The sequence below is a fragment of the Cygnus atratus genome, chromosome 2 (genome assembly GCF_013377495.2).
Source record: "Cygnus atratus isolate AKBS03 ecotype Queensland, Australia chromosome 2, CAtr_DNAZoo_HiC_assembly, whole genome shotgun sequence".
Classification (NCBI taxonomy): domain Eukaryota; kingdom Metazoa; phylum Chordata; class Aves; order Anseriformes; family Anatidae; genus Cygnus; species Cygnus atratus.
In genome coordinates, this window is record NC_066363.1 from 22,084,897 (window position 1) to 22,095,020 (window position 10,124).

At 44.3% G+C, this 10,124-nt stretch overlaps 1 protein-coding gene across 4 annotated transcripts in view; it reads right to left on the reverse strand.

Annotated features, from left to right (window-relative positions):
- PTER (phosphotriesterase related) overlaps positions 1–3,173 on the reverse strand; it is a 23,482-nt gene extending 20,309 nt beyond the window's left edge. The window contains exon 1 of one of the 4 annotated variants that reach the window (XM_035545455.2): positions 3,101–3,158. The gene's annotated coding sequence lies outside the window, so the exon portion shown is untranslated. Of the gene's footprint in view, positions 1–2,979 lie in introns of all 4 variants that reach the window. The other 3 variants (XM_035545454.2, XM_035545459.2, XM_035545456.2) reach the window with 3 other exon arrangements.
- Between the last annotated feature and the right edge of the window lie 6,951 nt (positions 3,174–10,124).

Here is a 10,124-nt window from a genome sequence, read left to right on the forward strand (position 1 = left end):
CACATGGAGATAAATAGCATGGAGAAAAGGTTTAGTGCCTCATTCGAAATGGCAACTGCAGCAACTGGGACAAGCAGGGATTCCAGAAGAACACTTTCTTTTATTGTGGTGGATGGGTCGAGGGTGACCGAGCACTGGCACAGGTTGCCCAGAGAGGCTGTGGAGTCTCCTTGCCCGGAGATACTCAAAACCCACCTGGACACAATCCTGGGCAACGTGCTCTGGGTGTCCCTGCTTGAGCAGAGGGGTTGGAGCAGATGATCCCCAGAAGCCCCTTCCAACCCCTACCGTTCTGTGGTTCTACAGGCTTACATGCATGGAACCATATTCATTTTCCTGCTGCTGCAAACAACTGGATCCCCAGACTTGCAACCAAGCTGAAGAACTACCAAAAAGAAAATACCCTGAGAAAAGGCTTCATAGTTCCCATTGTGACTGCTCTGCTGCAGTTGTTATGAGATGGAAGCCACACAGCTTTCCACAGCTGCTCTCATGAGAAAACGTGAGCCAACTAAAAGCTTGAAGCTGACAGGTATATCTCCGAGAATATCTTTTAACTCCAAGACTGTCTTTACAGAGTCTGCATGCTTTGTCAGTGGTCAAAGCCAACGACCTCTTGCTTGTACAACTGCTGGTACAAAGTTCTCTCCCTTGGCTGGGTACAATAGCGGAACAGCGGGCACAGCCAACACACAGATGCTGACACGACTGTCAGATCCCCTGCATAGCCTTTTGCTTTCTCACCAAGTATTGCTAAATCTTCAATCTTAACAGGAGCTGGACACAGAAGCCAGCAACTGCTCTGGCTTTTTGTATTACAGAATGACTAAGTATTTTTGCAAGAAGATACAAACTCAGTATCTCTATCCTGGAAACTATTAATTAGCCAAGTTGTAAAAAATCTTTGCTACCCAGTCTAAAGCGAATAACAAAGAACCAAGTCTTGCAATAAAGTTTACAGCCCTCAAGAGTTCTAGCAGTAAGACTAGTGCAACATTTCCAGATCCATCTGAAAATGCCAGATGGTATGCAAACAGCAGTGATGAAGGAGTTAACTTCCTTTCATTTGGTTCTGGGTACGTTTTTTTAATTTGTGACCATAAAGCAACGAGATGTCAAAGCTGAATCCTACAAGAAAACCTCCTTGATCAGTTGAGATAAAGATGAAATTTCTTTTTATAACCAGGGGGGTAGGATACTCCCTCTCCCTCCAAAACACAGCTGATAATGCAATGACTTGGATATTCCCCAGAAAAACAGTTCAACAGTTCAAAACTCTGCTCTAAACCAGAAACCAGGGACTTGAAACTTAGGTTCCACATCCTAGAAGGATTTCCAATCCTCCCACACAGGTGGCGTGTCGGATGCAAGCAAAAGACTGCCTTTCTCTGCTCCCACGAAACCTTAAGAAACCTTGGTTTCAGCTTACTGAAAAATTAATGTTGTTCAATGTTTTAATTTTTGAGATGGAAAAAATATTTGAGATCTACATAAAGTGAAATAAGAAATAAAATACACAGAATGTTCAGAGAAACGACTCTTTAATAAACACTCTCTGATGCCATATGGTTCACTATATACTGATTGTGATATGTGAGGAGCAAGCTGATGGCTTCCTAACCACAGGCAGTGACACTTGTTCCTGCTCCATCACGCGTTAATTTAATAAGTTAACACTGTTCACCTATATGAAATGCAATTAAGCATCTGAATGCCATTGTTGCCACCTTTGATTATGGCTACAGAAACGAATGCGATGATGGTGACACAAGGGTAAATATTATGTCTGTTAAATTCCAAAACACGAGAGGCATTCGTAATAGTAAATGACACGCACATAGTCCTTCATATGACAATCCCACAGTACCTGACAAAATGATACAAAACTACCTATTACAAGCATCACTTCGCCCATCACTGAAACACAGCCCCCAGCAGAAAGAAGGCAACAACCTTTAAACACTACAGAACATATTATGGCAGAGAACGTCGAATAACGCATCCACTATAAACCACAGGAGAATTCTAGACAGGCAAAACACAATTTTCCAAAAGAAAGGAACCTCTGGCTAAAAAACTTGTTTCATCCAAGAGCTATCACAAGCCACCAGCACAGAGAAAACAACATCCTCAGCAACAAACGGGCCTAAAACCCAAAGAATTGTGCCTGCAAGATTCCTGGAGGCCATGTATATTGATGTAGTTGTTTGGCCAGAAAGTGTTCATCCCAGTTCCTCACCCATATGACCTACGTGCTTCAGCTCAGGTCCAAGTTCACACAGTCCAGGACCTGCTGCACGGAGGCTGCCCCGTGCCCAGGGCACCGCTGGGTGCACTGCTGGGTGGCAGCCTGGTCATCCCTCGCTCCGTGAGCCCAAACTGCTGCAAGGTGAGGAGAAAGCGGCCCTTCAGCCACGACTGAGCTTCCTAAAGGGCAGGATACCCCAGGAAGAAAACACATGGTGTCTGGAACCCAAAGCGGCTTGCAAGCAAGCCTGGAGCTTTGCTGTTAAGCCTTGTCGAGTTTAAGCAACTGTGGAAGCATCTCACAGAGGTCTGCGGGCGCTTCCAGATGGAGACGCTGCCGAGGGCAGGCTTGGAAGGTCCAAGGTTTGGACTGAGGCACTTGTTCCCTCACGGATCCACCCTTAGGGACTGACAGGAGAGGAGTACCGGAGGGGACGGAGCTCCAGCACATAACTTTGGGCGTACCAACACGAAATACCAGCGCTAATAATAGCAGCGCCGCTACACCACGCTGCGCAGCCAGCCCCAGCCGGCGGGCTACTCTTGGCAAAACACCACCCAGCGGCTGCCCAGGAGAGTGGGGACGCTCCCCTACCCAGACCCCAGCCCTCCCGCTTCCCGTTTCTCTCCGCCTCACGCGGGCGCCCTCCTCTTCCTCCTCCTTCTCCTCCTCCTCCCCTCCTCCTCCTCCTCCAGCTCCCTCCTCAGCGCCCCGACCCGGCCGCCCCTCACCACCGGAGCCGCCCTCGCCCCGCAGCTCCGGCCGAGGGTCCCGGCCCGGCGCTGCCCGGGGCATTAGGGGCAGCCACCGGGGGGCCGCAGCCACGCCGCGGGCCCGGCCGCGCTCGCTCACCCCGCCGCGGGCAGGGCCCTCCGCCGGCAGCGCCTCGGCCGCGGCCCGGCCCCGCTCGGGGCGGGACTTACCCGGAGCCGGGCTCGGAGGAGGCGGCTGCGAGGGTGGCGGGGACTTTGGAGCCAGGGCGGCCCCGGGGCCCGGGCTCTGCCGCTCGTTCTCCGTCCCCGGCTGCCCCCCGTGCCCGAACCGCCGGAATTTGTGCTCCCCAGCAGGCCGCCCCCTCTGGGCGTGCCGTGGAGCCGTGCCTCGGGCAGCGGTGGCTCCAAGTGACGGACCCTGCCCGTCCTTGCTCCCAGCCCACGTTTACACAGCAGGGAGGGTGCCTGGATCCCCCGAGTCCTTTGGGGGAGGGTGAGGGGCTGTGGGATTGTGCTGAATGCGTTTATATTTTATAATTTGCCCTTGCGATGCACATAACAGCAAGGTTGAAGAGGTGCCTCTGAGCGCTCGCAAGCAGGAGGGCGGGAACAGTGATTCTGGGTAAAAACACAGATGCAAAGTATGAAGTGAAAACAAGTCTGACACCGAAGCTTGTACACTTCCCACCTGGATCTCAGAAGTGTCTTATTTCCCTGAGGCTCACAGCATCTCCTGCTATGGTACTAGTCCTTTTTCCAGAAGGGTAAGCAGACGCTGGCAAAATGACTGGCAAAGGCACAAAGGACAACAAACTCCAGCCCTCGCACAGTCAGAGTTGCAGCAAAGCCACCTTGTGCACATGTCGCTTGAACCTGGGCAGGGTACCTCACGCTTTTCTGAGAGAATTACTGCAATTCTCGCTCCTCTCCCTTCTACTTTGATCCATTCCCGGTCCCCATTCCTACCTGATGGGGCCAGCAATGGCCCGGCACCTTACTATGCAGAGCCTCAGCCTGTGCTTGGACGTACAGCACAGTGCCTGTGAACAGATTCTCATGTGCCTGCCTTTAATACAGGTGTTCCTTGCCTGGGGGAGTTGGATCCTAGCTCTTATACGGATCCCAGACAATCCTGCGACGTTTTCAGTATCATGCAGAAAGTGAGTGGGCAAAACTGGGAATGAAAGCCAAAGCGTTCTGATGCTCAGGCCTTTTATCATCTATCTTACTGTGAAGGACAAAAGTGGAGGTAGTGGATGAAAAATGAGAAGGATTTGGGAGTAAACAACTTAGGTAGGAGGTAAGAGAAAGTTGTACTTTTATAAAAGTGATGAAGAAATGGAGAAGGAAGGAAGGAAGGAGAAGGAAGGAAGGAAGGAAGGAAGGAAGGAAGGAAAAGGAAGGAAGGAAGGAAAAGGAAGGAAGGAAGGAAGGAGAAGGAAGAAGGAAGGAAGGAAGGAAGAAGGAAGGAAGGAAGGAAGGAAGGAGAAGGAAGGAAGGAAAAGGAAGGAAAAGGAAGGAAGGAAGGAAGGAGAAGGAAGGAAGGAAAAGGAAGGAAAAGGAAGGAAAAGGAAGGAAGGAAGGAAGGAGAAGGAAGGAAGGAAAAGGAAGGAAAAGGAAGGAAGGAAGGAAGGAAGGAAGAGGAAGGAAACAAGGAAAGAGAGAGAGAGACTGAAAGAAAGCATCAAGGGAATGCTAACCGTGAGGGGTAGAGTCCACAATGACTGGTGGTATTGATGTGGGGAGGGCTGGGCCTGTAGGGACTCAGCCGAAAGGGAGATTACTGCCCAGTAAAGGGAAAGGAAAGGTGGAGAAGGTGAGGCAGGTAAAATGTTTGGGATGTTTCCCATTAGCAGCCAGTCACCACATATATGCAACAGATATTAATACAGATAGATGGCTAGAGCTAAGCTGCTGTGACAGTTCCAGTTGTCAGCCTCACTTGTTTTTATTTGCTTCTCATATGGAGTCAAGTGAGCATGGGTCCAGCAAAGATTAAGTGGAGATATGAAAGCCTGTCATTTATAATGCCTTGTATTTCACCATGTTCATATTGCTGGGCAATCAATGCAGGAGAAATTATGTATGAGAGCTATGTTAAAAATAGTCATGCAGCGCTTTATGGGACATCATTTGTCACTGGCCATATCAAACCTATTTTGAAGATTTGCGATGAATTTTACATAAGGCCTACAACTCTACATCTCTTTTGTGTTTTAAAATATAAAGGCAATATTAAAACTGGGGTGGGTACAAAGTAAAACCATATTCAATCTGCATTTTTACACACATAGAATGAGTTTCTCTTTAAAGCAATCTTCAGTATGTCCAAATCAAAGTAAGGTACTATTTTTTTTTATGTCCTTGCTTCACTCTCCTACAAAGCAGAGGCTTGTAAACATAAAGTAATGAGACTGTCTTGTTCAGACCAAATGTGTAGTGAACAGTGAAAACAAGTCAGCATCTGGCAGAGTCTGTACATATGACACTGCATTCACACTTTATGTGATATACAACCTTATGTAGTATATCTGGCTTTTGTAGCCCCTTTCCCAAGTCTGACAGCCGGGCTGTGGGCTTCCTAGAAATATTGAATTGGTTACCACATTAAATGGCTCATGAAACTGCGGGAAACAAAACCAAAAGAAACCTCAGCTATGTTGCCACACAAACAGCAGTGGCAACTGTTAGTAACATCACAAACTACAATATCCATATTACATGGTTCAGAAACAAGGGTCAGCAACTTGCTATTAAAAAAAAAAGTTCTTTGCTTTACCAGGTCTGCACTAAAGAAAAGCTTGATGGCAGTAGCTTTTGCAGAAGTTACAGTCTGCTAAGGGCTAAATAACATCCGTTCTTTTGCCTATCTCCATCATGCAATTATCAAAAAGGGCACTGCAGCCCGTGAATTATATTTTTCCCATCTGGACATTGTTGTAAACTGGGTCCAATGTATAACAGGAGACACAAAATAAGGTCCAAATACCAGTGGTTTATTAGCTTCAGTATCGTTTGTCCTCTTTCCATGGGCAGACAAAGAAGAGAGCAGACCACTAGCTGGCATGCCAGCTGGGATATGAGGAGAGCTCTTCGTTGTGACCAAGAGGGAGGTGGCATAAAGGGGCTGTACAAGAGAAGGGGCTCACATGAGAATTCTAGTTTGCTTGAACAAAAATTAGTAACCAAAGATCACAGATTGCTATTATTCTTTCTTCAGAAAGATAAGCAAGGAAAGGAAAATGAGGCAACGTGCCATTTAAAGCAATCTTTGTGCAAGTGCCATAACAAACGTGAATGCACATACCATTGAAAAGTATGAAGTGAGAGGAGGACTTGCATGCATGTGCAATATACTCCACAGTTTGCGAGTTGGTAGCATGTATAAATGGAACCCCCAGAATGATGGGAAAATTCATCCAGCAAAGTTAGAATATGCAAAATTAATCCTTCAGAAAACCCCTTTATTTAGCATGATAAATCAACTCCCACCCACCCCCTTTCAAAGTGGTTTCATGAGTTGAGAGGGCTGCAAAGACCAAATTTACTTGTCAGTGTGGCATACACCCATTGCTCTGAAATGACAGGACAACAGCCAGGAGTCCTTCAGTACATGCAGGAGATGAATTAAATGATAGGCAGGGTTTTGTTTGGAAGGCTTTTTTTGGTTTGGTTGTTTGTCATTTTGTTTTGCTTTGTTTTGTTTAACAATGTTATTCAAAGCTGACAATAGCTGTTCTTGAAGAATTCTGATGTGCTGCACCAGTGAGGGTTGAATTGCAGGTGCTCCAAGGAGCAAAAGGAACAGGAAGAAGTAGGTAATACCTAACAGAAAATAGCACAAAGCTGTTCATTAACAGCAAAAATAAACTGTTGTTTCTGAAGAATACTAAGTTGGAGTTTTCTGGAGCTAAAAGCAGAACACTGTTGACTTTTGACTAAACAGTTACTTAATATTACAGTCTTAGTTATTATTTAAGATGGGGGAGGGTATATAGAAAAAGCCAAGCTAGGCTGATCACTAAGAAACTTCGAAGAATTCATCTTTAATATTACTTCTGAATGACATTTTTTCTCTTTGTATTTAGATTCAGCATCTGCTTAAAATCCATGGAAATAGTGCAGAAGAAAATAAATTGCTTGTTATAACTGAGAGAGTTTGGAGGACCAAGCATCTCTAGAATACAATATAGCTTTCCAGCTGTAGAATACAGTTCTTTCACCACCTTCACCTGTTTTTTCTTTGTCTGACTAGACAAGAAGAGAGTTTTATAGTGGTGCCTTTTTTGTTGATTCATGTTTGAGGAGTATAGGTATTGTCAAGCTTTTGTCTGATCTGAAAAATGTCCTTTTTTTTTTTTTTTTTTTTTGTAAACTTGCTGTTTACAAGTATTGCTGGGGGTCTGTAAACTTCTGAGGTATTTGCAACAAAAAATACGTATTTGTTTTCTGGGATGAGAGGAACTTACCAAAGATATGCATGTAAATCTACTTGATCTAGATGACAAGTGACTACACAGACTTTTTTTAGAAAATGACAGGTTTACTAGTCAGATCTAACCTTAAGTTGCAGGTGTCTTACTACTGATGATCACACAGTAAAGGAACAGGAGGAGAGGAATGAAATTCCTGGTTGCACTGCCGTAGTGGAAGATGGGATGGTGGGGCAATTTGCATGATTCATAATGGGCTTCCAGTTGAGAGCAAAAAGTTCCCAAATAAATATTTCAGTCTCTTTTCAAGAAATAAAGATTTATTTATTTTTTAACCTGTACACACACAAAATAAATAAATAAATAAATAAATAAATTAGTGAGACTTTTACTGTTTCACTCACTATTATTGCCTTCACCATATTTTATAGTACTATGTGGAGGAATTTTGGAAACGTCTACTGCGTTGTTTCTATCTCTGTGGTATGGTGGCTTCATTCAGAGTACAAAATGCAGCTTATTTCTGTCAGTGATCAGGTATAACACACATGGGTAAACAAAGAGTGGTCACTTCAGCCTGCTGTCTTACTTTGATTCTTTTGATAAAACCCAAGAGCTGCAGTTAAATTACTTTGATACTCTCTGTACTTGCAGTTAGTACCAAAGTTACAAATATCATCATGTGGATGTAATTGAGGGCAAAACTTGAGGCCATTAGATTTCAATTCACTGTACAAACACAATTTCTTCTAGTTAGTTGCCACCTTTTAAACTTTATATCTTTAATGAGAGAAACTGAGAATGAGAAAAATTCCTTAATGAGAGGAACTGAAATGGAGATGGCTCTACAAACTCAAACTAAACCATAAAGGGAGGCCAGAGAGCTTTGTTTTCCCACTAACTCCCTGGATCAAATCCTATCTCCTTAAATCAATTCCCAGCCTCCCATTACTTTATTGTAAACAAGATTTGTCCTTTATAGCCTCAGATTACCATAGCTTAGGGAAAGGCCTTTGAAGGTCATGAGATTGCTTATGTTTAAGAAAAGACAAAATTCGTCTCATGAGCCTTTTGCTTGCTTGCTTGCTTAAAGCACATTTCTTTTTTGTTTAAATGTGTTTCTCTGCTAATTTGGGCACAGAAAGCTGTTGTAAGTAGTGTTCTTTAAACCTAGGAGTGAATTTAGGGGCATGGGATCAGGTCTTCCAAGCCCCATCCTCTAAGTAGCCCTTTTGAAATTAGTGAGGAGAACAAAGCCCTTGTTCTGGCCAGATGGGTGTTGCACTCTGAACATTATCACAGGAGAAGGTACAACTGACGGCAGTCTAGAAGCATGTGCTGCTAACACAAAACATCCAGACTGCTATCCCAAATGGGGCAGATGGATCAGAAACTGGTTAATGCTCATTCAAGTAAAGCCCAAGTGTTTGTACTTACTAATGCTGTCTAGGTTACCTCTAGCGATTGTGGTGCACTCCTGCACGCTTTGGCTTGCCTGTACTTTGCACCAAGCTAGCCTGATCCAGAGAACTACATAGACAGCAGAGGAGGTATTACACAATGCCTTTAACCATTTCCCTGTTGAGTGAACTTCAATAGCTCTGTCTCCAGCCATCCACATCCTAAAGGTTTCATTTGTGATGGCTTTTTCTGATAAACTTATATTATTGGTCTATATTTTTTCACAAGTGGAGTTTCTTTATTCTCCCTTCTTGCAGTATGACCACTTCAGCTTTAACAGCATCTTCTTGGACTTTTATTCTCACTAGTTCGCTTAGCCATTGTTTTCACCTGTCTCTCTAAGTAATACTGAGCATATATCTTTCCATGCTTCAGCGTCCAGCCTTTTGCTCTGCTCTGTCTTCTCAGTTTTTGCTCTCTGTCATGGCTCATGAGACACACGGTTCAAAACTTTCTTTTAGAGAAATGAAAGGTATTGCATTTTCGCCAGTCTCTTCACTTCTTCACTTTGACCTTGAACCTCTCTCTCTTTTTTTTTTTTTTTTAATTTTTATATAAACCAATTCATAACATCAGACCAAGGAGATGCCTCCCCATACAATGCAACATATTATTATTTCATCTTTTATTGGAGAAATAAAATTAGTTTGTGCTCACAGCAAAAATATAATTCAGTTTTAGGCCTTATAGAATTGTGCTTGGGAGATTACACAGCAATTGGTCTGATCTGTGAAATTAACTACAAAACGCTAATCGTGATCAGAGTTAGCTTGCTAAAAGGGGATTCAATTAAACATTTAAATGCCTGAGGGTTTTACTTCTGGTCTGTAAAGATGAAGCTCATTCTTACCATATAGCAACCTTGGCTATATTCTATTCCCCTAACAGCTGACGTGCATCAAACCGGTCATTTTTCATACGGAATCCTCTTTTTAATGCCTCTTTTTGGACAATATCTGTGCATTTGTAGGGACAGCCTCTTGCACTCCTGCTCTGCTCTCATATTTCCAGCCAGTAAAGCTGCCATGATAGTAGGTCTGTAAGTGACCTGGAAGCTCCCCTGGGACCAGATTGCTATTTAAGACTTGAGCCCTGTCAGTTTGCCTGCACTGCAAGGAACTTGCTTTTATCTATGGTAATTGCTTTTAGAGCTGGAGAGCAAAGAGGCTCTACTCTGAGATTCCCATGCTTCATCCTTGCTTGTGGCAGACTACTTTCACAGCTGCTCCAGCCCATTTAGGAGTCATTTTTCTTTCACCTCATGGATAT